Below are 23,988 nucleotides of genomic sequence, written 5' to 3'. Positions count from 1 at the left end.
ACAAATAAAATAAAATATAATTCCATCTTCTGCAAAGGAAAAACAATATTAAACTTTATTATAGTTATCCGATCATAATAGCAACATCGAAATAATACGATAATCAATATATACAATAATAATCTCGCTACGTTAAAACAACGTAGCCTGGAGACGGCATTTCACTTCAATGCAGTCACTCGTTCCTCGCTACTACCGCCTACTGCGATAACGATTGTGGCAAGACTCCACGTCACTACGGTGGCGTCTACCTAGGCATAGTTCCGCCTCACAAACGGCGCATCTTTGCCAGGCCAGCTGAAGCTCGTTCAATACGCGAGGCATCAGCTGTTGAGCCATAGTAAGTTCAATACACGAACCATGACTGATTTTCTCATTCTCCTAGCTCGCCTTAAATATGCTCTCGATGCCCTCTCCTTCGGTTTCCCCCAGCGGTGCCGTGAAGAAGGAATGCGCAAACACGGACACTCCATCAGTCCCCTCCGGTAACAGCAGCTCATCGCCCGCCGAGGCATCACATCGTTACACAGCTATTCGCTTATTAGGTAATAGTGTTGTGATTATGTAATTGGGCCAACTGCAGGAATGTAGCAATTAATTATGGAGATGTAGCTATATGCTTGGTAAACATACAGTGTGTAATTAAATAATTAGAACTTTTTATTTACAGGGTATATATAGTTAAGATATAATTAATTATACGAAATTGCTGCAAAGTGTTTTCTCTATAATTTTTCTACAATTATTTACTAATCATTATCATTTTCGCCCTTATATTTACATACAGTTCTTCATCAATTTCTACCTTGTACCATAACAATATTAATCCTCTTCACATATCCTGCCTAGACGTTTTCAAGTGAAATCTACCATTAAGGTAGAACCTGTTTTCTTGTGACATTTCAAATTAAATATTATGTTTATATGGGATTAGCCACATCCTGGTTTTCGTTTCCGTTGTGAGATATTTGTTTCTCCAGATTATGTTGTTGAGACATCCTGCTGCTCTCTTTGCCATGTTCAGTTGTTTTTGTAATTATTCTTCCACGTTTCCGTAGCTTGACAGTTTTATTCCCAAGTATTTCGTTTCCATCACTTATTTTATTTTCTTACTTACGACCAGTTTACATCGTCTCGGTTCCGCTGATATCACTATCGATTAAGTTTTCTCTGTTGAGAATGATATTGAACATACATATGAGTGCTGTGTCTTTGAATTATTTAATTAATGTTTGAAAGTCATCTTCATTTTTGGCTGTTATTATGCATATTATCTTTATTTCCTTTTCTCCCATTCTATATCCTCTTCTTTTTTAACTTGCTTTATGATATTGTTCTGAAGCTATTTCTTTGTGGCATTTATGAAATTTATTATTTTAAATGGGAAATAAGCCACAATTTAATTTAAAAAATGATTTTCTTAACGTTTCCACTTCCACATTTTTCAACGTTTTCGTTCCAGGAAAGCAACTCATAAATATTGGCAATATCATTTTAAAGTCTTCTACTTTAAATATAATATGACTGAATTCCCGATATGAATGAGTCAGATTAAATTATTAGATCAGGTATTTTTTTTACTAAGAAACAACATTAATTTATTAATATTTTGTATTTTGAAAACGACGATTTTTCACAACAAAAATACTTAAGAGGGCACTAAGCCGTCTACTGTTTAACATAATATTGGATGCAATAATAAAACAAGTGAAGAAAAAAACAGGGTACAAAATGGGCAATAGAGAGATAAAAATACTCTGTTACGCTGATGACACCATGTTAGTAGCAGAGTGCGAAGACGACCTACAAAGATTATTGCACCCGTTCAACATTAACGCAAAAGAAATGAATATGAAAATATCAGCCGAAAAAACAAAAAGCTTAGTAATTGCCAAAGAACCAATAAGGTGCAAATTGAAGTTAGACAATCAAATTATACAACAAATAATGACTTTCAAATATCTGGGAATTAATCTATCAGCCGACAACAATATCGAAGAAGAGGTAAAAGACCAAATATTTAAAGCCAGTAGAACGGCAGGATGCCTAAACGACACAATTTGGAAAAACAAACACCTAAGATTGGAAACAAAGGCCCGAATATATGAGTCAGTTATTAGGCCAGTTATGACTTACACGGCCGAAACAAGACCAGATACAAGCAACACACGATGACATCTGGAAACCAACGAAATGAAAATCTTAAGAAGGATTGCTGGAAAAGGACTACAGGATAGGGTAAGAAGTGAGGAAATCAGACGCATATGTGGGGTAGACAATATAAATACCTGGGTAAATAACAGAAAAGAAGAGTGGAATGAGCACGTAAGCAGGATGTCTGAATCAAGGATAGTAAGAATAGCCAGTGACAAGTCACCGTTAGGCAGAAGAAGTATAGGGCGCCCAAGGAAAAGATGGAATGACAGCTTAGGGGCAGAATAAAAGGCACCGTTGAAGAAAAACAGGCAGTACTGCCTATATAAAAGAAGAAGAAGAAGAAGAAGAAAACGACGTCTAATGTGGAAGTCAAAACATTATTAAAATAATTTTTAAAGTTAAATTGTGGCTTATTTCCCATTTAAAATAATAAATTTCTTTATGATTTCATCCATTATCAGGTTACATAAATGGTGTCAGCGAATCTCTTTGTCTAATGCTTTTAATTCTTTATTTGTTTATATCTCTATATTGTCCATTATAGTCCATAAAAATGAGGCACATAATAATTTTAATTAATTCCCTAAAGTTTACGTCAGTTCGTGCCAGATTTTATCCATGCTTTCGGTATAATTCTACTGCTTGACTATATTTAAAAAGAGCTTATTTTAATATCTATACAAATATGCAGAGTATTCAAAAACATTATCACTTTAATTAAAGTAGATGATTGGATCACAAACACGGGCCGTATCGGCTTTCATCCAATTTTGTCCATTTCGCCTTTTCATTTCAAAGAGTAATAAAGCATGGCATAGCAACGTTTTTGATCCGGCTACTTTGATCAATTAATGGACAGTGATTTGGACACATCGACCACTTTAATGCGTCGACGGCTTTGCGCCAAAATTAATAGAAACCTTTTTTTATGCAGCGAACCCCATAAAAAATATATTTTTGATGGCTTTTTATGAGCCATCAACGATGTTAATAGACTTTTATTTACGACTTTGTAAATTTTTGAAATATACCTGGTGAATACAACAAAACGTGACAAAACAAAAATATTTATAGAGGGTGATTCATTTAGAGGTACTTTTTCTGGTGTGGATTTGATGGGATATCGTGCATGAATCGTATCACCTGACGTTGCACTGTTATTCAGTAGTGTTTTACATTTCATCCTGAAAAGACTTAGCTCGGTACAACGTCTAGAAATTATTCAGCTGTATTACGAAAATAGGCGTTTAATGAAGAATGCGTTTCGTGCGCTTAGAGCAACTTATAGTTCACATAATTGTCCTACCGAACGCACAATTCACTATACCATCAGTAAGTTTCAAACCCAGTTTTCATTATATGATAACACACGACCAAATAGACCACATTCAGTACGTACTGAAGAAAACAGTGGCGGTAGCAGATGATGTACGCGAAAATAACGAAGAATCGATTCGTCGCCAGTCCCAACAGCTTGCCTTGTCGTACACAACAACTTGGCGTATATTACGTATAGAGATTGCAATTGCTGGATCCAACAATCCGTGCTGCATCCAGCAGCGCGGATCCGCAAACATGTCAAATTTGAAATAAGTTACTTAATGTCTTCATTAGCCTCTTTATTCAAAGCCGTGAGTCAGCAACTTGCCATTATATGACGCTAGCAGTAGCTCAGTATGCTGAAAAGCTTCTACAGCCTAAAAGTTTGAATCGATAAAGCGTTGATAGATATTGATTCTGAGATAAATTCTCTGCTGGCGAATGGTCAATAATCAATGAGTTGATCGCCACTTTTTAACCGGTGAAACTGGCTATAAAAGCTCTTTGCAGATGAGAGTTGACTTTGATAACGGCCGACACAACCATGAAATTTGCCTTAGACAAACTAAATAGCCAGGACTCTAGCCTTAGTGCCGATATATCTGAAGCACTACGCAACAGAATCGCGGAAAGGTGCCTCTCTGAAATTACAGGTACATTAGTGGACTTATAAAATCCAAAAAAGTATGGCGAAGCACTAAACAATCCTGGTTATTTCGTCATGCCGAAAAAGAATGCAATGCGACAAGAGATGAACAATGTGTTGAGTCGTATAAATGAACAAGTGATTGTGGAACCAGTGCAAGAGGACATAATGGAAGAAGATGGGCCAACTAATCCGGAGCTCGTGAATTTTACTGGAACAAGAACTTATTGAATTGAAACGAGGAAGAGAAAACTTTCATAACCAAAAAAACTGATTCTCAAAAAGATTACGAAAAGATTTTGGAAAAGAAAATGGCCATTTATGAGACCGAAGGCGATCATTGCTGAAAAGGCGATCATTGGTCCATGGTTTATGACTATTTAATGATCTTAAAACCGACCAGTATAGAGGCCGAAAGGGCTTTCTCCGCAACCAGCTATATGTGCAGTTCTGTGCGCAGTAGGTTAGGCCTATGTTTTTTAAGGTCTCACTTCTAAATAACTAAATAATTCATGTTTCTTCTTCTTCTTCTTCTTCTTCTTCTTTTATATAGGCAGTACTGCCTGTTTTTCTTCAACGGTGCCTTTCATTCTGCCCCTAAGTTGTGATTCCATCTTTTCCTTGGGCGTCCTATACTTCTCCTGCCTAACGGTGACTTGTCCCTGGCTATTATTACTATCCTTGATTCAGACATCCTGCTTATGTGCTCATTCCACTCTTCTTTTCTGTTCTTTACCCAGGTATTTATATTGTCTACTCCACATATGCGTCTGATTTCCTCACTTCTTACCCTATCCTGTAGTCCTTTTCCATCAATCCTTCTTAAGATCTTCATTTCGTTGGTTTCCAGATGTCTTCGTGTTTTGCTTGTATCTGGTCTTGTTTCGGCCGTGTAAGTCATAACTGGCCTAATAGCTGACTTATATATTCGGGCCTTTGTTTCCAATCTTAGGTGTTTGTTTTTCCAAATTGTGTCGTTTAGGCATCCGGCCGTTCTACTGGCTTTAATTATTTGGTCTTTTACCTCTTCTTCGATATTGTTGTCGGCTGATAGATTAATTCCCAGATATTTGAAAGTCATTACTTGTTGTATAATTTGATTGTCTAACTCCAATTTGCATCTTATTGGTTCTTTGGCAATTACTAAGCTTTTTGTTTTTTGGACTGATATTTTCATATTCATTTCTTTTGCGTTAATGTTAAACTCGTGCAATAATATTTGTAGGTCGTCTTCGCACTCTGCTACTAACACGGTGTCATCAGCGTAACAGAGTATTTTTATCTCTCTATTGCCCATTTTGAACCCTCTTTTTTTCTTCACTTGTTTTATTGTTGCATCCAATATTATGTTAAACAGTAGAGAGCTTAGTGAATCTCCTTGCCGGATTCCTGTGTTTGTTTCTATGGGTTCTGTTATTATTCCATTGACTTTCATCTCTATTTTATTTCTTACATATATGTTTTCTATCAGTTTTATGATATCCAGTGGTAAATTTTTCTCATATAGAAGGTGTATCACATCTTTTAATTGGATTCTATCAAACGCTTTCTCTAGGTCTATGAAACAGAAAAAGGCTGGTTTGTTATATTCTAATGATTTCTCCGCTATTTGCCTTATCACAAAAACTGCATCGTTACATGATCTTCCACTTCTAAATCCTTGTTGTTCATCCGATATATTTATGCACGCCATTATTTTCTCCATAAGTATTTTTGTTGTGAGTTTCAGTATAGTGCTCAGTAAATTTATCCCTCTATAGTTACTGGGGTCTGCCCTATCACCTTTCTTAAATAACGCTATCATTTGAGTGGTTCTCCATTCTTCTGGAATTCTTCCTGTATTTATTATTTTACTTATAAGGATATTCAGTTCTTTGTGAAGTCTATCTCCTCCGTACTTTAAAAGTTCATTAGCTATTCCATCTTTCCCAGGAGCTTTTCGATTTTTCATCTTTTTTAAGGCGTTCTTTATATCTTCCTCTTTAATTTCTGTTTTCTCATCCGATTCTAATCGTGGTGTTTCCAGTTCTTTGTGATTAGCTGTTTGATAAAGGTTTTTTAGGTTTCATGTTTCTGTTGTTTAGAAATTTAGAATACAGACAAAAAAACATTGAAATCGTGTTTTATTTTGATTCCACATTTTGCTGGATCCGCGCTGGATTCAGGCCAATCTTGCAAAAATCCAGCTGGATTGAAAATGCTGCTGGATTGTAATCCCTAATTACGTAAGGATTATTGGTTTAAAAGCCTACAAAATTCAAAGTGCAAGATCTGAGGCCGATCGACCTTCCGAGTCGTCACCGTTTCAGTCAAAGTGCTCTTGATAAGCTTGCAGAACTGTTTTCAGAAAAAAATAATTTTCCGATGAGTCTCATTTTTGGCTTAATGGGGACGTGAATGAACAAAATGCCCGTATTTGAGTTGACAAGCAACCCGAAGAGGTTCAAAAGTTGCCATTACATTCAGAAAAAACGACTGTTTGGGGTGGTTTATGGGCCGGTGAAATCGTCCGTCCTTATGTCTTTAAAACAGAGGCCGGCCATAATGTTACTGTGAATGGAGAATGTTATCGCGTTATGATGACGGACTATTTGGTGCACCAGAAATTGAAGCTCGTAGTTTCAATGACATTTAGTTTCAAAAATATGGCGCCAACTGCCATACAGCCGGTGAAAGTATGGCTTTACAGCGAAAACGATTTGGTGAGCAATTTATTTCACATTTCGGACCAGTGAATTGGACGCGTGTATCCTGTGACATCACATCTCTAGAGACATTTTCGTTTGAGGCTACGTAAAGTCCAAAGTCCTCATGAATAAACCGGCTACGATTAAGGCATTGGAGACCAACTCAAGTCATTGTTCAAATATCAATCGAAATGCTCGAACGCGTCATCGTGAATTGGAACTTCAGAATGGACCATCGTAACCCCAGTCGCGGTCAATATTTGAAAGAAATTATCTTCAAGAAGTAATTCTAAAGAATGTTTCTTTTGTATAACAATATACCTAAAATAAAATTCATTTGTTTTCATTGTTTTTTCTTTTTAAAAAATACCTCTAAATCAATCACCCTTTATTATTCTACTTAGAAATTCAATAATGAATTACATGATTCAAATGCTTTTACCAAATAACCAATGGAAAACGTTTACTTCCGTCTAAAAGTAAAATTTAATTTTCTGTATTTCAAATACTATTTTTAAATTCTCAATCTTTCTTGTTAAACTTTTATACTAATTAAGGAACTTTTAAGAAATTCCGTACCTACTACGACTACCAATAGTTAGCAAGATTAACAAACTTTTTGTTTTCTATACTATAAACTGTCTGGCAAATAAGAGTTGTTTGGAAAACAACGATAATTTGAGATATTTGCTGAGAAATATATATAGCTGTTATGAAAAGTTAGTTGAAACTGGCGTGGGAATTACATTATTTTATTATAACACATTACTGGAGTTTTGAGGAACTATATCAATAACTTAAGCCGAACAGGATAAATAAAAATATCAAAAATATCTCAGGAACATAAAGTTTTTTTCTCAACACACATCAATTTTGATTAGATTTTAAAAAGTGATATACCGTTATAATGAATTATTAGTCAGAAATAAATTTATCTTAATTTAAGTGTAATATGATTCTCTCACATTTGTAAATGGACTCGGATGATATCAAATACTGAAATTAAAATCAAACCAAACTATAGTCTCATGATTTCTTAACATTCTGTTTTTTGATTCAATCGCTTATGTTGGATAATAAAAAAGTTAGGTACTTTAACAACTAGCCTTTTTTCGTCATTACAGGGTGTTTTGTTTTTAAATAAGTATAACAGATTTTAACGGGTAATTCTTCATGTAAAATAATGACAGTTTGCTTTATAAACATATGTCCGCCAATGCGATTTATTTATTGCTCTAAAACCGGTTAAGACATGCAAAAGAAAGTTACTGGGTTTAGAGAGGTAGTTATTGCGCATTTTGTGATATACAATTAGGAATTTAATATTCACCATTGACGCACATACAGGTAAATGTATATGTGCGGTAATGGTGAACATAAAATTCTTAATTGAATGTCAAAAAATGTACAATGACTATTTTTTTGGTCAAAAATGGATCAAAATCCACCAAATTTCGTTTGTATATCTGAATCGGTTTTAGAGCAATAAATAAATCGTCAGTTTCTAAGAAAAAATTTAACATCTCCTATCTCTCAAACAAAGCATTTGTGGACATACGTTCATAAATCAAACTGTCATTTTTTTATGCAAAATCACCCCTTAATGTTTGCCATACTTATTTAAAAACACCCTGTATTGTTGAAAAACAAGGCTAGTTGTTAAAATACCTAACATTTTTATTATCCAACATAAGCGAATGAATGAAAAAGCCGAATGTTAAGAAAACCTGAGGCTATAGTTGGGTTTTAATTTCAGTATTTTATAAATGTCGAAATATTCAACGGAGTGATGCGAACTTTGAGAAAAAATCACAGTTTAATTGGTACACTCGGTATACAATGACAAATTACCTGTCTAGCAACAATATTATTACAGCGATATTGTTAAAGAATAAGGCTATAACATATTAAATAAAATCACTTAAATCGGACAACAGGTTTAGGAAATTCGAGATATAAAAATAATGACCAATTTTTAAGACGGTACGTTAATTTCTTGGAGAAGCGTATATAGAAATAATAAAATCATTAAAAAAGGATAGGTAACATATATATAGAAAACAGTCGATTTTTATTGTGTTGTTTATAAAAATTTTTCCATGTAAAACGAATTGAAGTGTTGCAACGTTCCATTAGAAAGGCGCATCGGAAGTCAGCCAATTACCGTTTTACTCTTCTGGATGAAGCAGCACTAGCAGAAATCTCCCGCCGGTATAACGTGGCACTTCAAAACAGAGCCACAATCACAAAAGACAGGGGGTAAATGGCACACAAAAGCAGCTCCAATCTCTACAAATAATCCCAAACGTTGGCTGCCGTTCAATTGAGCCGTTACGTGAAGGCCTTAAATACATTTTGCGGCTGGGGCCACGCGCAAACAAATGAGAAACACCTTTGAAGTTCAACAATATTTAATTTCATGCTCAATCGAATTAGTGCTCGTATAAACAGTCTGTTCACGCAGCGCAGCACCAACCATTTCTTTGAGGAAAATTATTTTAGCAATCACTCCGTGTTCTACTACAACAACCAATCGACGCGATTTGGGCTTTACCAAAATTATATAATATACAAAATATATTAATTTTCCTTTTTTTAGTGTATAATATTCACCACTATTTTATAAGATACACCTGCTGATATAAGATATGTTATTAGCGCTGATCGACATTGATGAGCGCGCTAATAACCAGCAAAATAACACAAAACATGGAAACCATATTAAGTTGTGAGATAAAAAGAAATGAAACTTGTAGAGGTGGGAAATTTAGTGCTAGAAACCTATAAGCTTACATTATATTGACTGTTTTCAACCTTTAGACGTATCGGACGAGTTTGACAACTACCACTGTGACGGTGACAGTTTTAGTTGACATACTCCTCTGATACATATAAATGTAGAAAACAATGAATATAATGTAAATTTTCCTATAGGTTTCTATGGCTAAATTTCCCACCTCTACAAGTTTTAACTCTTTTTATTTCACAACTTAATATGTTTTCCATCTTTTCTGTTATTTTGCCGGTTTTTACTGCGCTCATGCAAATATTATGCCAAAAATGAATAGAAGAATAGTTGGATGGATACGACATAGCTATCTTAATAAATACATTCTGAAACTACACAGGATGCGTTCGAACAGAGGACGGAAACACCAATTACATAAACATAAAACGAGAAGTGCGTCAAGGGTCCATTCTGTCCCCTCTATTATTTGATGTCTATATGCCGAGCATATAATCAGAGGTTCTGTTCAAGATCTCCCTGAAGGTGCCAGAGTCAATGAAATCATCACTAACAATATACGATATACAGATGATACCGTAGTATAAACGGAAACAGAAGACCAAGTAAAATATTGATATTATCAGAAGAAAGTCACAGGCAGGGTTTGGACATTAACTTTTCCAAAACCAAAATCATGGAATTTCACAAGAACCCCCATGAACAAGTTACACTCAAAATACAAATAAATGGTATCACCCTTCAGAGTTCCCAAAGCTTCATATACCTGGGCAGAGAGCTGAATAGTTAGCTCGACCACTCAAAAGAAATTAGGAGACGTATTGAAATGGCAAGGTCTGATTTCATGAACATGCGTAAAATGCTCTGAAACCCCAAGCTATCAGTCACAATAAGATTAAGAACACTAAAGTGTTATGTGTGGTGTATGCTCTCTATTACTACATTATATGCCTGTGAGACCTGGACATTAAAACAGTATAACGTCAACAAACTGAATTCATTCGAAATGTGAATGTACCGCAGCATGCTAAGAATAAGCTGGACCAGCAGGACTACGAATGAAAAAGTACCGGAAATAATGAACACACGTCCTCATCTGGTCAATATAATCAAAATTAGAAAGACGTCATATCTAGGACACATAATGCGCCATAGGGAATTTGAGCAGCTCCAGGTAATATTAGAAGGAAAAATCGAAGGTAAAAGGGGTATAGGAAGAAAGAAAAAATCCTGGCTCCGAAACATAGAGATTGGGCCCACACAACAGGGAATGACTTAATTCATCAAGCCCAGAACAGAGAGAAATTTACCATATTGATTGCCAACATCAATAGAGAAGACACTTAGGAAGAGGAGGATGCCAAAAATGAAAAGAATCTCAAAAGTGTAGATATTTTTAGATTTATTTATTTGTGTTACTTATAAGTATTTAATTCGATTAACTTAGCAACGTAACATTTTCTTTTAATCCAGCTTTAATCTGAATTAAAAGGTCTCTTTTAACTTTATGAAATAAACGGCGGAGTTAGTATCTCGACATAAAAAAAATGTGCAATCAAATTGGTAAAGTAAATAAAGGGACGTAAAAGACAAATGATTTCAGACTCTAATTATGTTTCTCCGCTAGGGATGTTTTACTCGTGGCGCTTGTTTTATAATCTTAATTCCCGTTATTTTACCTTTCTTAAAATGTGACTAAATCGGCGAAAATAACTTGCATACATTTTATAAAATAAAATTAGTGTTGTATTAAGTCATTATAGACTGAATTATGTACCGAATAGATACTATGATACTCTGATACTATAGATAGATACTATGATATTTCAGGATCATTCCTCTTTTTTTTGTAGTTCCTTCTCCTATCGTAGGTTGGTTAGCATCGCAGCTATCCGTACCTTATTGGCGGCTGCTCTGAAAAGATCTACTGAGCAGCAACTATACCACTCTCTTAGGTTTCTTAGCCAGGAAATTCTTCTTATACTTATGGATCTTTTACCCTTAATTTTAACCTGCATTATGAGCCTCAATGCCTCATATTTTGCACCTCTGGTAATGTCTCCTAAATATTCCAACTTTCTTGTTTTGATGTTCTTTATCACCTCGCAATCTTTTTGTAGCCATCTTAACACTTCTGCATTTGTAACTCGTTGAGTACATGGTATTTTCAAAATCCTTTTATAGCACCAAACAAAGTCTAGAACAAGTAGCATCTTAAGGCTCTTATCCTCAGCTCCAGAAGAAATTCTCGATTAACAAACATTTTTTTCATTTTTATAAACGTTTGTCTTACAATTTCACTGCGTGTCCTGATTCCTGATTTCTCTACCTTGGTCATTATTTTCATTTACCCAGGTTCCCAGATATTTTTTGTTATTCACTCTTTCTACTTGTTTTCTTACTACTTTATCTAGCCTTCCTACTGTATGCTGCTTAGAAATAATCATGAACTTGGTTTGTTTAACATTTATTTGTACTCCATATTTTATACTGACTTGATGTAATCTATTTATTAATCGTTGCATAGCTTCTAGACTGTCTGCGAAAATAGCAGTGTCGTCTGCGAATCTTATATTGTTCAAGACTTTTCCGTTTATTGATATACCCTGTTCTTCCTCTGACATTGCTTTCTTAAAAATAGCGTCGCTGTACAGATTGAATAACAATGGAGCCAACACACAACCCTGTCTAACACCTCTTTTGATCTCTATGATTTCGAGATTTTCGATTTTAAACTTAACACATTAATGATATTATTATTGTGTGTTAGTGAATTACAATAATTTTAGGTCTAAAAGAGGCCTAAAAATTAGGCCTCAAACAGTTTATATCTTTAAGTTTACTATTAATTTTGGACCAAATATGTTTGAGCGTTATAGAAATAAATTATAGTTGGATCCTCTTATTAAAAAAAAAATAAATAAATAAAAAAAAACGATTAGTTTTTTTAATAGTGTACAGTTCTCATTTCCCAGCATCGGACTTTATTTTAGCTCAGTTAATTAATAAAAATGATTTCACTTTATAAAGTTTATAACAGAATCCGTCTTACTCGATAATGAAACTCCTTTATTAAAAAAACGGCGTATTTTCAGGAAATAGGATTTCAGTATTTAGGAAAGAATAAAATGCATTTTTGAACAGTGAAGTGCAATAATTAAAAGCGACATTCTCAAAGTACTTTTAAGAAAAAGACTATCCAAGTAATCTATTCAAGAGCAATGAGTCTAATGAAGACAGAAAGCTTTTGTGAACGAAAATAAAACCAATCAAGAGCGCCGTTCTTTTTGTCGAGTGGTGGAATGGAAAATTCACAAGTGATGGAATGAATCGAGAAAATCGGACGATACCGCATTCTTCTGCGTTAGGCCACCGAAATTAGATGCTGCATGATAAAATCTTTTGTAATCTAGTGACAGAGCTTAAGAGATTCGACTTGAGTTTTTGGAACTATAAGGTCAACGAATTCTTTAGCCAGAAGGAGGAGAATTAATTTGATAATGTTGGCTTTAGACGTTGGGGTGGAATAGTATGTTAAATTTCATGACAGTTAATTGATTTTAAGAGTAGATTAAGGTCAATATTGGAATGCATATTTGGCATACTTAAAAAAGATATCAAAAATTTTTAAACGAGGATATAATGAACGTTTATAAAAAAATCATGATGGTCACTAAAAACAAGATTGAAGACGAAAAAATCAACGTTAAAGGAAAAGCTTTAAAGAAAGTACCCAGTTACAATTACTTGGAATGTGACTTAAATGAACAATGCAACCACAGACGCATTGAAATCGCCACAAGCGCTTTCAATAAGATGAAAATAGTATTATGCGATGGAAAACTAGGAATAAAAATTAGAACTAGAATATTGAGATGAAAGAAAATACATAGATACTAAAGGTCTGCGAATAATTATTAATCTATATTGGAATCAGAAAGCTAACATCAAAATAGAAAATGAGCCATTACAAGCAACAGAAATATGTACGACAGGAATGCATTTTGTCACTACTGCTATTTAATGTCTATAGTGAAAACATCTGCCAGGAAGCCCTTTTGCAAGCAAACGAAGGAATCGTAATCAATGGAGAGGTTGTAAATAATATTTGATACACGGACGACACTGTACTAGTTGCAAGAACAGTAGAAGGATTACAACGATAATTTACAAACATAACTATTGCTTGCAACAATTATGGCATAAAGTATCAAATTGCAAATACTTTCATAAACGAAACTGGAGACCAAAACAATGAAATAAAAAGACGTTTAAAAATTACCAGGGCCACCTTCATAAAGATGATAAAATTCTTCTGCAACAGAGATATAAGCATCCTTCTACGATTAAGAATGTTAAGAGACTACGTATTTAGCACGCTATTATACGGTGTAGACGCCTGGACTCTCAAACAGAACAAGATAAAAATATTGAAAATTTCGAGATGTGGTGCTACCGTCGAATCCTGAAATTAAGAATCACAAACTTTAAAGTAATACGAAAGATAGGAAAGAACGGAAAAGACCCAGATATTTTGTTAACGTTAAAATGAAGAAAACTCGAATATTTGGGTCACCTGTTGAGAGGACATAAACACGCATAACTTTAAATTATAATGCAAGTAATAATAAAAGCAAAATGGAGTCCAGGCCGTAGAAGAATGTCATCGTTGCGGAATTTGAGAGAGTGGTCTGGCTGTACCACTAATGAACTCTTTAGGACAGCTGCAAGCAAGGTGAGGAAAGCCTTGATGATTTCCAATCTCCGATAGGAGTGGCACAAGAAGAAGAAGAATATTGAGATGGTATTTACGTATTTTCCGTCCTTTTATATGGAGCTGAAGCCAAGCCAAATACCGACGCAACTGAAAAAAGATTTGCCACTTTTGAGATGTGGTGTTATCGAAGAATATGGAAAATATCATGGACACACCACGTAATAAACACGAAAACGTTAGTAAAGATGAAAAAAGAAAAAGGAGTACCCAACACTACGAAGGAAAGGAAAAAGAGGTTTGGTCATATACAAAGAAATGAAAGGCAGATGCTGGGCAACATACTAAGTGACAAAAAGAAAAAAACGTGGATGAGAAATAAAACCAAAGTGAAAGAAATAAACAAACATGCAGCTACTCTCAAATGGAAGTTTGCAGGACACAACAGCAAACAAAGAGACGCAAGATAGAATGAAGCGATAACCCACTGGAGACGTTGGGAACATAAAAGAGGAAAAAGCAGTACAAAGATGAGATGGGTGGATGACCTAAAGAGATACGCAGGGACCGTGTAGACAGGATTAACCCTCCGAGAAGAGTGGGAAAATAAGGGGCAGGCCTACGTTCAACTTTGGACAAATGAAGGCAATAGATAGATAGATTGATTGATTGTATTGATATTGATTTGTGACTTAATAACGCATACTAAAAAGACGAGACAAAAACGGGACTTGTTTCTGTGTTTTACCTCTCACTCAGATTTTTTATGAATATTATTCCATACTCTTGCATACATTGCAGCTATAATCCCTTTATCGTTTAAATTGTGTTGACTGATTTATTATTTAACATCGGATATTACTATTTGTAATATTTATAGCGCGATTGACAGCCTTTTTAATTAATATAAAAAACGTTTATTATATCAACACAAAATGTTTCGAGCGGTGTAACATATTTTTTGTTAAAAATCGCAACGATATTTAAAACGAATTGGCTATCACTGTTTAACTAAATAAATGTTTCTGTAGTATGTAAATTCAATTGTGTAGCTACCGAGTTCACGGTTAAATTAACATTCGCAAAAATGCCATTAATAGTACACGAGAATAAATATGACGTTCTGAATCATAAAAATGAATTATTATAAATCTGTCGATGATCGCAAATAAAGAATATACCCATGAGCGTATTTACTATGTGCACTCCATAACTTGAAAACGGAATGGGACGTTTCGATGCCGCCGGTTCATCGCCGGCCGTTTCGATGCCGCCGGTTCATCGCCAGTCCATTTCATCGCCGTCATATCTCGCATTTCCTAGAATTGCTAATTAATACTAAAAATAACTAATAATTGTAACTGTCGAAAATTCGGAAATATATCAGATAGCGATTATTGACTGGCGATGAATCGGCCGGCATCGGCATCGAACTGGCGGCATCGAAACGGCGGCGATGAAACGTCCTAGACCCCTTGAAAACTACTTTACCGATTAAATTCATTCCTTTATTTAAGTTTTTTAATTCCTCATAGAAGGTTCTTTTTCTTCTTTGGGTACTACTACAATTAATATACAGCGTTCTCTGACGCATTTCGACTCCTAATCTCCATTCTTCTCTGTTTGACTAAAGACTTGGAGGGATTTCTCTTTCCTCTAGTTCGTTTTGAATTCCCTCTGTCCAGCTTCTTATCGGCCTTGTTTTTTCCTTCTCCCTTGTTGTGGCCACGCCAAAATACGTTTAGAAATCCTGTCATCTGGTATTCTCTGTACATGGCCGTACCACATTAGCTGTCTTTTTTGAGGACTGTGCCTAAATTTTAGGCGTGGGTAGCTTCCGTGGGTCGCTAGCCAGCGAAATCCCCGTGAGCAAAATATCACCAGACATAAGATGAAAATGAAAGAATCCGTATAAAATAGCTACATGGAATGTAACAACTTTGTATGAAGCCGGTAAGCTGAGAAATATACTCTCTGAAATGGACAGACTAAATATTACTATCATGGGAGTGAGTGAAACAAGATGGACAAACACAGGGAATTTCATAAAAAACGGATATGCCGTTCATTTTTCTGGAAACCTAGACCATATGCATCGAAACGGAGTAGCAATAATTATTATGAAACAGCATATCAGTAAATATGTGTAAACCTGTAAATATAAATATAATCCAAGTTTATGCTCACACTGCTGACGCTGATGAGCAGAAAAATAAAGAATTCTACCATCAAATAGAAGAAGTGCTAAAAACAACAAACAAACACGAAACAATAATAATTATGGGAGACTTTAACGCTAAAGTTGGACAGAAGATAACGCAAAACATCACCGAAAGGTTTGCCTTGGGAGAGAGAAATCAAAGAGGTGAGCGTCTAATAGAATTCTGCCAAGAAAATGACTTCGTCATTAGAAATACCTGGTTTTAACTTCCAGAAAGACGTCTCTACACGTAGACATCCCCTCAAGATGGACAACAAAGTAGAATAGTACGGAATCAAATAGAGTATATCCTAGTGAACCACCAATTTCAATAATAAAGATGTAAAAACTTACCCCGGCGCTGTTATAAACTCGAATCATAATTTACAAAGCCAACTAAGCCTATAGCAAGATATATCTCGACCCCCTTAAAAACCCCCAATCGCGCGAACACATATCGCAGCAGATAAATAGTAAAATGCACAGAATATCAAATATACTAAACGAAAACAAAACTATTAACGAATGTTGGTACGATATTCAAAACTCTATTTTAGGGGAGAGAATCTTTAAAAACACCGACAATGTTAGCAAAAATGACTAGATGCACCAAGAAATTATAGACCTGATGGAAGTTCGACGGATATACAAAAATAGAAATAATGTCAAATACCGTGAAATCAACAAACTCATAAGAAGAAAAATTAAACAAGCCAAAGAATCTTGGCTCGAGAATTCCTATAAAGAAATAGAAGACCTCCAAAGAAACATGACAGTTTCAACCTCCACAAGAAACTTAAATACACCTCCGGATATAGAAAACAGAAAAATGCTCACGTACTTAAAAACGCAGACGGAAAAATTTGTGATCACGAAAAACAGTTTGATGATGATGATGTTTCTCGAGAAAATGCTCCACATACTACCTGTGGCAACTAGTTAGACAGAGGTCCCAGTATACTGAACTCTGAAGTCAGAAAAGTAATACAGCAAGCCAAAAACAATAAAGCACCTGGACCTGTCAATTCCCTGCTGAGCTACTTAAACTTTTGGATGAGGAAAACATTACTTACTTCCACTTTTTTAACAAAATTTACAACGAAGGAAAAATACCAGATGATTGGTTGGAGTCATTGTTTATAACATTACCAAAGAAAAGCAGGCCCACTAAATGTAGCGATTTTAGACTAATCAGTTTGATGAGTCACGCACTTACGATATTTTTACGAATTATACAAAACCGAGTATTCCTTCTCTGTGAAAGTAGAATGGGTAATAAGCAATTTGGATTTAGAGATGGTCTATGAACTAGAAAGGCAATATTTTGTATGCGCGTTCTGTTACAAAAAAGCTGTGAATTCCGAAAGAACGTTTATGTTTGTTTCATCGACTTCGAGAAGGCATTCGACCGAGTACAACACGATATACTTTTTAATTGCCTACAGGTAGCAGGACTTGATCACTACGATGTAAGACTGCTAAAATACTTATATTACAATCAAGTAGCATCTATCCAAGTTGGAGATAGTCGTACTGAAAAACTACCCATCAAACGGGGTGTGCGACAGGGTTGTGTTTTGTCACCCAGTATCTTTAATCTGTACTCTGGAGAAATTTTTAGGGAGGCTTTGGACGACAGACAAGAGGGAGTAAGACTGGGCGGAGAAGTAATCAACAATATCAGATATGCTGACGACACAGCCATTCTTGCAGAAAATTTAGAATATTTCCAGACATTAGTAAATCTAGTCAGCGAAGCAAGTTATCGGAGAGACCTAAAAATCAATATTTCAAAGACAAAGTGGATGGCAGTTGGAAAGATAAATGTAGATCAAGGCGTGCTTTCTCTTGATGGAGAAGAGATAGAACGAGTAAACCATTTTAAATACCTTGGCAGTTGGTTAAATGTAAATTGCGATTGTGATGAAGAGATAATAACCAGGATTGAAATATCACGTAAGGCTTTTATGACCTGAAAACCAGTTTTATGTAACCGAAGCCTGTCGATGAAGATTCTCAAGAAGGTCCTAAAATCTTACGTGTGGTTTATAAGCAGATAGAGGGAAACTGAAAACAAAATAAAAGAAAGAAACTCGGATATGTGATGTGAGACAAAAGATATAACATCCTGAAACTCATAATTCAGGAAGAATAAAGGGTAGGAGAAGCGTAGGAAGGAGACGCGTTTCCTGGTTGAAGAACCTGAGAGAATGGTTTGATTGAAGCTCAAGGCAACTGTTCAGAGCAGCTGCCTCAAAGGACGAAATAGCCATGATGATTGCCAACCTTTGTCGCGGAGATGGCACTTAAAGAAGAAGAACTACAACTACTACTTTTTGAACTACAAGTACGTGAACCAGTAGAGGCCATTTTTTTTTAAATAATTGAATGGTGGGCTACAACAACGTTGTAAGCGACAGATTGGGTCAAAGTGAAGTTTTAATGCAATATTATTGTATATCCAATGACAAATGCGAGCATCTTTCAATCAGGCTAAAAACATTTTACCTTCCCCGAGTTTTTCGTACCGCAATATTGGTATCCGTATTGTCATAAATGACTCGTCAATAAGTTTTTTCCATCTCCTGCATAATCTTAATTCTGTCGCTTACAACATTGTTGTAGCCCACCATTCAATTATTGATAATTATAATAAACTCAGTGTTAAACAAATAGAAGAAAAAAACTGCTAAACGCGGTAAAAAATTGGCGCATAATGTTCCAGCTACAAAAGAGGTGATATTCATATTACGTGGCGCAAAAAAGTATTAGCTAATTTAATTTTTATATTTTTTGCTAAGTATGAAATAAATATGACATTTTCTTTGATTTAACTGTTTTAAACACCTCTAAAAGCCAACCTTGCTATTTTTAAAACTTATCCTTATTATAGAGAGATTCTGAAACTTTCGTGACATGCACGCACTCCAAAAAATTAAAAATTTAGTGAATTGCTTTCCTACAAACTGTTATATTCTTGAGTTATTTCTTCTTCTTAAACTGTCCTCTCTTCAATGGAGGTTGGCTACTACAAAATTACAAATTCTTGTCTTATTAGCTGTTGAAAATTAGTCCTGTCGATTGTCGGTTGTTTCTTAGCCACAATAGTCTTTTCCTTCCTAGTTCCATCTTTCCCTCGATCTTTTCTTTCACTATTAGTTGAGCACATCGGTACTTATTATTTCTCAGTAAGTGACCTAGGTATGATGTTGTTCTAACTTTCACTGTGTTGAAAAGTTCTTGTTATTTGCCTACTCTATACAGCACTTCTTCGTTTGAGGTATGCAATGTCCATGAAATATTAAGGATTCTCCGATAGATCCACATTTCAAAGGTCTCCAATTTATTTACAGTTGCTAAGGGTCCACGTTTCAACTGCATAGAGAAGAGTCGCCAGGCATAACATTTTGATAAACGTAGTCGAATCTCAAGTTTTTTTCCAGAATCACATAGTAATCTTTTAATTTTTTCATTTTCTGGCCTGTTCTATTTTCGATCTTATTTCAATATTAGGATTTAAGCTGTCATTAATCGAACATTCCAGCTCCTTAGATTTACTGACCTCTTCTAAAATGGTTGAGTTACTAACTTGTTTTGAATATTTCCATATATACGAATTTCCTTGTGTTCTCTTATTCTAGCAAAGTTTAGTTTAGTAGATACTATTACCATTAACTACTAACAATTCAAAAACTACTGAACTACAAAAAATATTTTTTAAATGCAACAAAAATACTTTGTTTTGAATTGAAATAATGCATCCCTTCATATACATTCACAACAAAACTCTCCGTTAATCCAGAAATGTAGATTTTTTTAGAGATGTAGATTTATTACCTTTATTATATTCCCAATTGTTTCGGTCTAACAAACGGAATAAAACGAAACGATATACCACAATAATACTATTGTGCCGGAAATGTTTAAAAATTCTAACTAAAAATGGGCTGGTTTAAATCTCAGACTCTAATCCGCTCTATTCTTTGCCTCTTTGTTTTCCTGATCGATGATATACTGCACAGTTAAGAGAAACGTGTTTAAGTACTTTATTGACCCAACGAGAACTTTATCTCAAACGAGCTGTCTCTCTTCTCTTCAGAGTCAGTTTGTCAGTTTTGTTCGGATTTTCGATACTGCAGTCATTATTTTTGAAGACCGTTTTTAATTAAAATGAAGAAAATATTGAAATGAGATTCATTTATATTTTCATTTCATTTAAGATAATTTTAGAATATTATATTATTTTTATACAGAGGGAATGCTACTAGATTATCTGCTTGATAAAAAAGTGTTGAGTGTTGTGTGAATACATCCATCTGAATTGTGTCCTTTTTGCTTTTTAGTTGGTGTTTATATTATTTGTTATTGTGATATTTTTGCTGCTACGTCGTAGCTGTCATATTGGTAGTTTACACATGATCATCTTTAACCATTTTTCACTAGTGACTGATTAATAATTGAAGTCTCGTGACTGACTTTGTATGCAGGCTCTTATTTAGCAACGATTCTAGTCACACTACCAAATTTGAGGGACATGAAATAGAAATACAGGTATAATTCCTAGGCAGATCAGAGAGATTCCAGAAGAAACATACATACGTACATACATACATAATCGATGTTCCTCTAATACAGGAAGGTATGTGTCTTCTTTACTCATTATTCTCTTCGAACTTGTTCTATCCCTATCTAATTATATGACTTCCTGCCACGATTTTTCTCTATTCCTTAATATTTCATCACGCTTGTATTCCAGGTTTTCCTTGGTCTTGTTTTTCCTTATCGGCCTCGCTTCCCATGTCATGTTAACTTGTCTCTTGTCATTCATTCTAAATAAGTGTCCAGTCCATTTTAATTTCTTTTCATGAATCTTTTTCTTTAATGTTTTTATTTTTAATTATCTTTTAATATATTCGATACGTCTTTTATCAGTTCTCATGCTGCCAATACATTTCTTAAATACCTCATTTCCGCAGTCTTCAATATCTTATTGCTATTATTGTTTGTCGTTCAATACCCAATTCTCTGCTCCTTATGTAATGGTAGGTACGTAAATTGTTTTAGAAATTATCATTTTGCTTTTTCTTGTTATTTCCTTTTTATTTAAGAAGTTTTTATACAGGGAATGTTATTTTCTTGTGGATGCTTTTATTCTATTTCTAATTTAATCTTATTGTGTCCTCTTCTAATTTAAAATTATTCCAAGGTATTTAAATGTCTCTACCTGTTCTATTTTGTTACCTTAGATTTTTCAATATTTATGTTAACTTCTTTGTTGGATATTTCCATCACTGTTGTTTTTTCCATATTTATTATTAGGTTATACTTTTTTATTATGTCTCACAGATTTTTACATTTCCTTGTAGAGATTTTTCATTGACTTTTCCACAATAACAATATCGTCTGCAAATACACACATCCTGAAGGAACAGAGGGAAAATATCAGACTGGCAAAATAAAGAAAAATAAATAAATAGTTGGCTATAAGATGTTAGAAATGGACTCCTGGGAATATTAGCAGATCTCATGACTTCAAAACCTCATTCAGACGAATCTTATAAATACTTGAGGAACATCGATACCAAGTGATCGCGTAACAATCATCCACAAATTAGAATCTGTTTACGTCTAGGATTGCTAAAAACTTAAAACACCCTCAGATGAGTAACTAGAGACATGGCAAGCGATCTGTAGTCCATATCCAAACTTATAAATGACAAAAAAGAGACACACGACGTTTCCAAACTCTACTGGACTAGCCAGACAGAAACCCTAAACAAAAGTCGCCAAGACAACCACAAAATCCACAGCGACAACCAACTTTGTTAAAAACACTATTTATTTTTCTAGATGTAAGTAAGGCTGTGGTCACCAATAAATGCCGTATGTTGCTCAGAACGTCATGGAAATACAGAAGTACAGCGTGTATTGGAGACCACCGCCTAAGCCTTTAACAAGGAGTCTCGCTACGTATGTATCATACGAACACAGCTAATTACTTTTTATGTCAGTTAATCAGCAACCTATATAACTTATTATTTACTTAATAATTTCACACAAATTGGGTCTTACTACAAGATACCAACTTACGTCCGGAATTCTGAAAAAGTTGTGAAAATTTCCGTATACTTAATTATTTTTAACCGTTTTTCTGTAGTAACAGTAGCATGCAAGTATTTTTAATCTCCCGTTGTAGGATATTCGTTAGATATCGAATACGTATAACAATTCTCAAGAGTTTTCAAGCCTTCTTTTAAATGTGTCGCTTCTAAACCGACTTTAAGTTAATTAAAAGTTGTTAATAGTTGTTCAACTTAGCAGTCGTAAGTTATCAAATTTTAAAAGTAAGTATCAAAAACGTACCAAGTACAAACTGTAATAAATAACTGGAAAACGACTCGGAAAGTTTGTCCGGCGGCAGTTACACTCAGTCCAACTTTCCTATAAATTATTATACTAATAACCTACTTCCAAACTCTTGCCGATTCCTACATCGTTCTCTGAGCTGAGCTGAGAGAATGGAATCATAAAGTTTCAGCTTGCGCTGCATAAATCAAAAATGTGTTAATAATAAATATCAGAAAGTACCAGAGACACTGCGCTCAACATCAGATTATAATTTATCTTTTGATTAAAGCATTTTTAAATAGTTCCGGTGTTGAAATATCGTTTTATCACTGTTACAGTGCGCGCGTTAAGAATGGAACATAAAGCTATCTGTGACATCCCTTTTGATATAGTAACTAGGTGCACCACCAATTTAAAATTTTATCTTTTCGACTTTGCCAAATGATTATTTTTACAAATATGGCCTTATAGGTCTGTATCCCGCATATGAAAAAAAAGTTGATTAATAGCAAGCTGAAAATTTGTTAATAGCTTAAGGGTGTCTAGTCGGATAAACTTTGATATATGGGAACACTGGAACACGGGCACTTTTAATTGTGGAAGAGGTTAAAAATTCGGAACGGTCAGACCACGAAAACGGCACATTAATTTTGTCCGACAAAACAGACTTAAAATATCCGAACAGAGATTAAACTCTCATGCAAAAAATCAGACTGCTATTTATCACCTGTCATAATTACTGTCATTTGACATATTCTACATGTTCCACTCATTAAAACGCCCATTTGGTGATAAATAGCAGTCTGATTTTTGCATGAGAGTTTAATCTCTGTTCGGAGAGTTTAAGTCTGTTCTGTCGGACAAAATACATGTGCCGTTTTCGTGGTCTGACCGTTCCAAATTTTTAACCTGTTCCACAATTAAAACTGCCCCTGTTCCAGTGTTCCCTTATATCAAAGTTTATCCGACTAGATACCCTTAAGCTATTAACAAATTTTCAGCTTGCTATTAATCAACTTTTTTTTCATACGTGAGATCCAGACCTATTACAATATGGAAAAGAAAATGCAGTGGAATGAGCAGCCAAATCACAATACCTGTCTGTACACCCTTTAGTTTGCAGACGATCAGATAATATGTGCAAACGATAAAGATGATTTGGAAAATATG

This window comes from Diabrotica virgifera, chromosome 7 (genome assembly GCF_917563875.1).
Source record: "Diabrotica virgifera virgifera chromosome 7, PGI_DIABVI_V3a".
In the NCBI taxonomy this organism is placed as follows: domain Eukaryota; kingdom Metazoa; phylum Arthropoda; class Insecta; order Coleoptera; family Chrysomelidae; genus Diabrotica; species Diabrotica virgifera.
Note: the sequence above shows the minus strand (reverse complement) of the source record.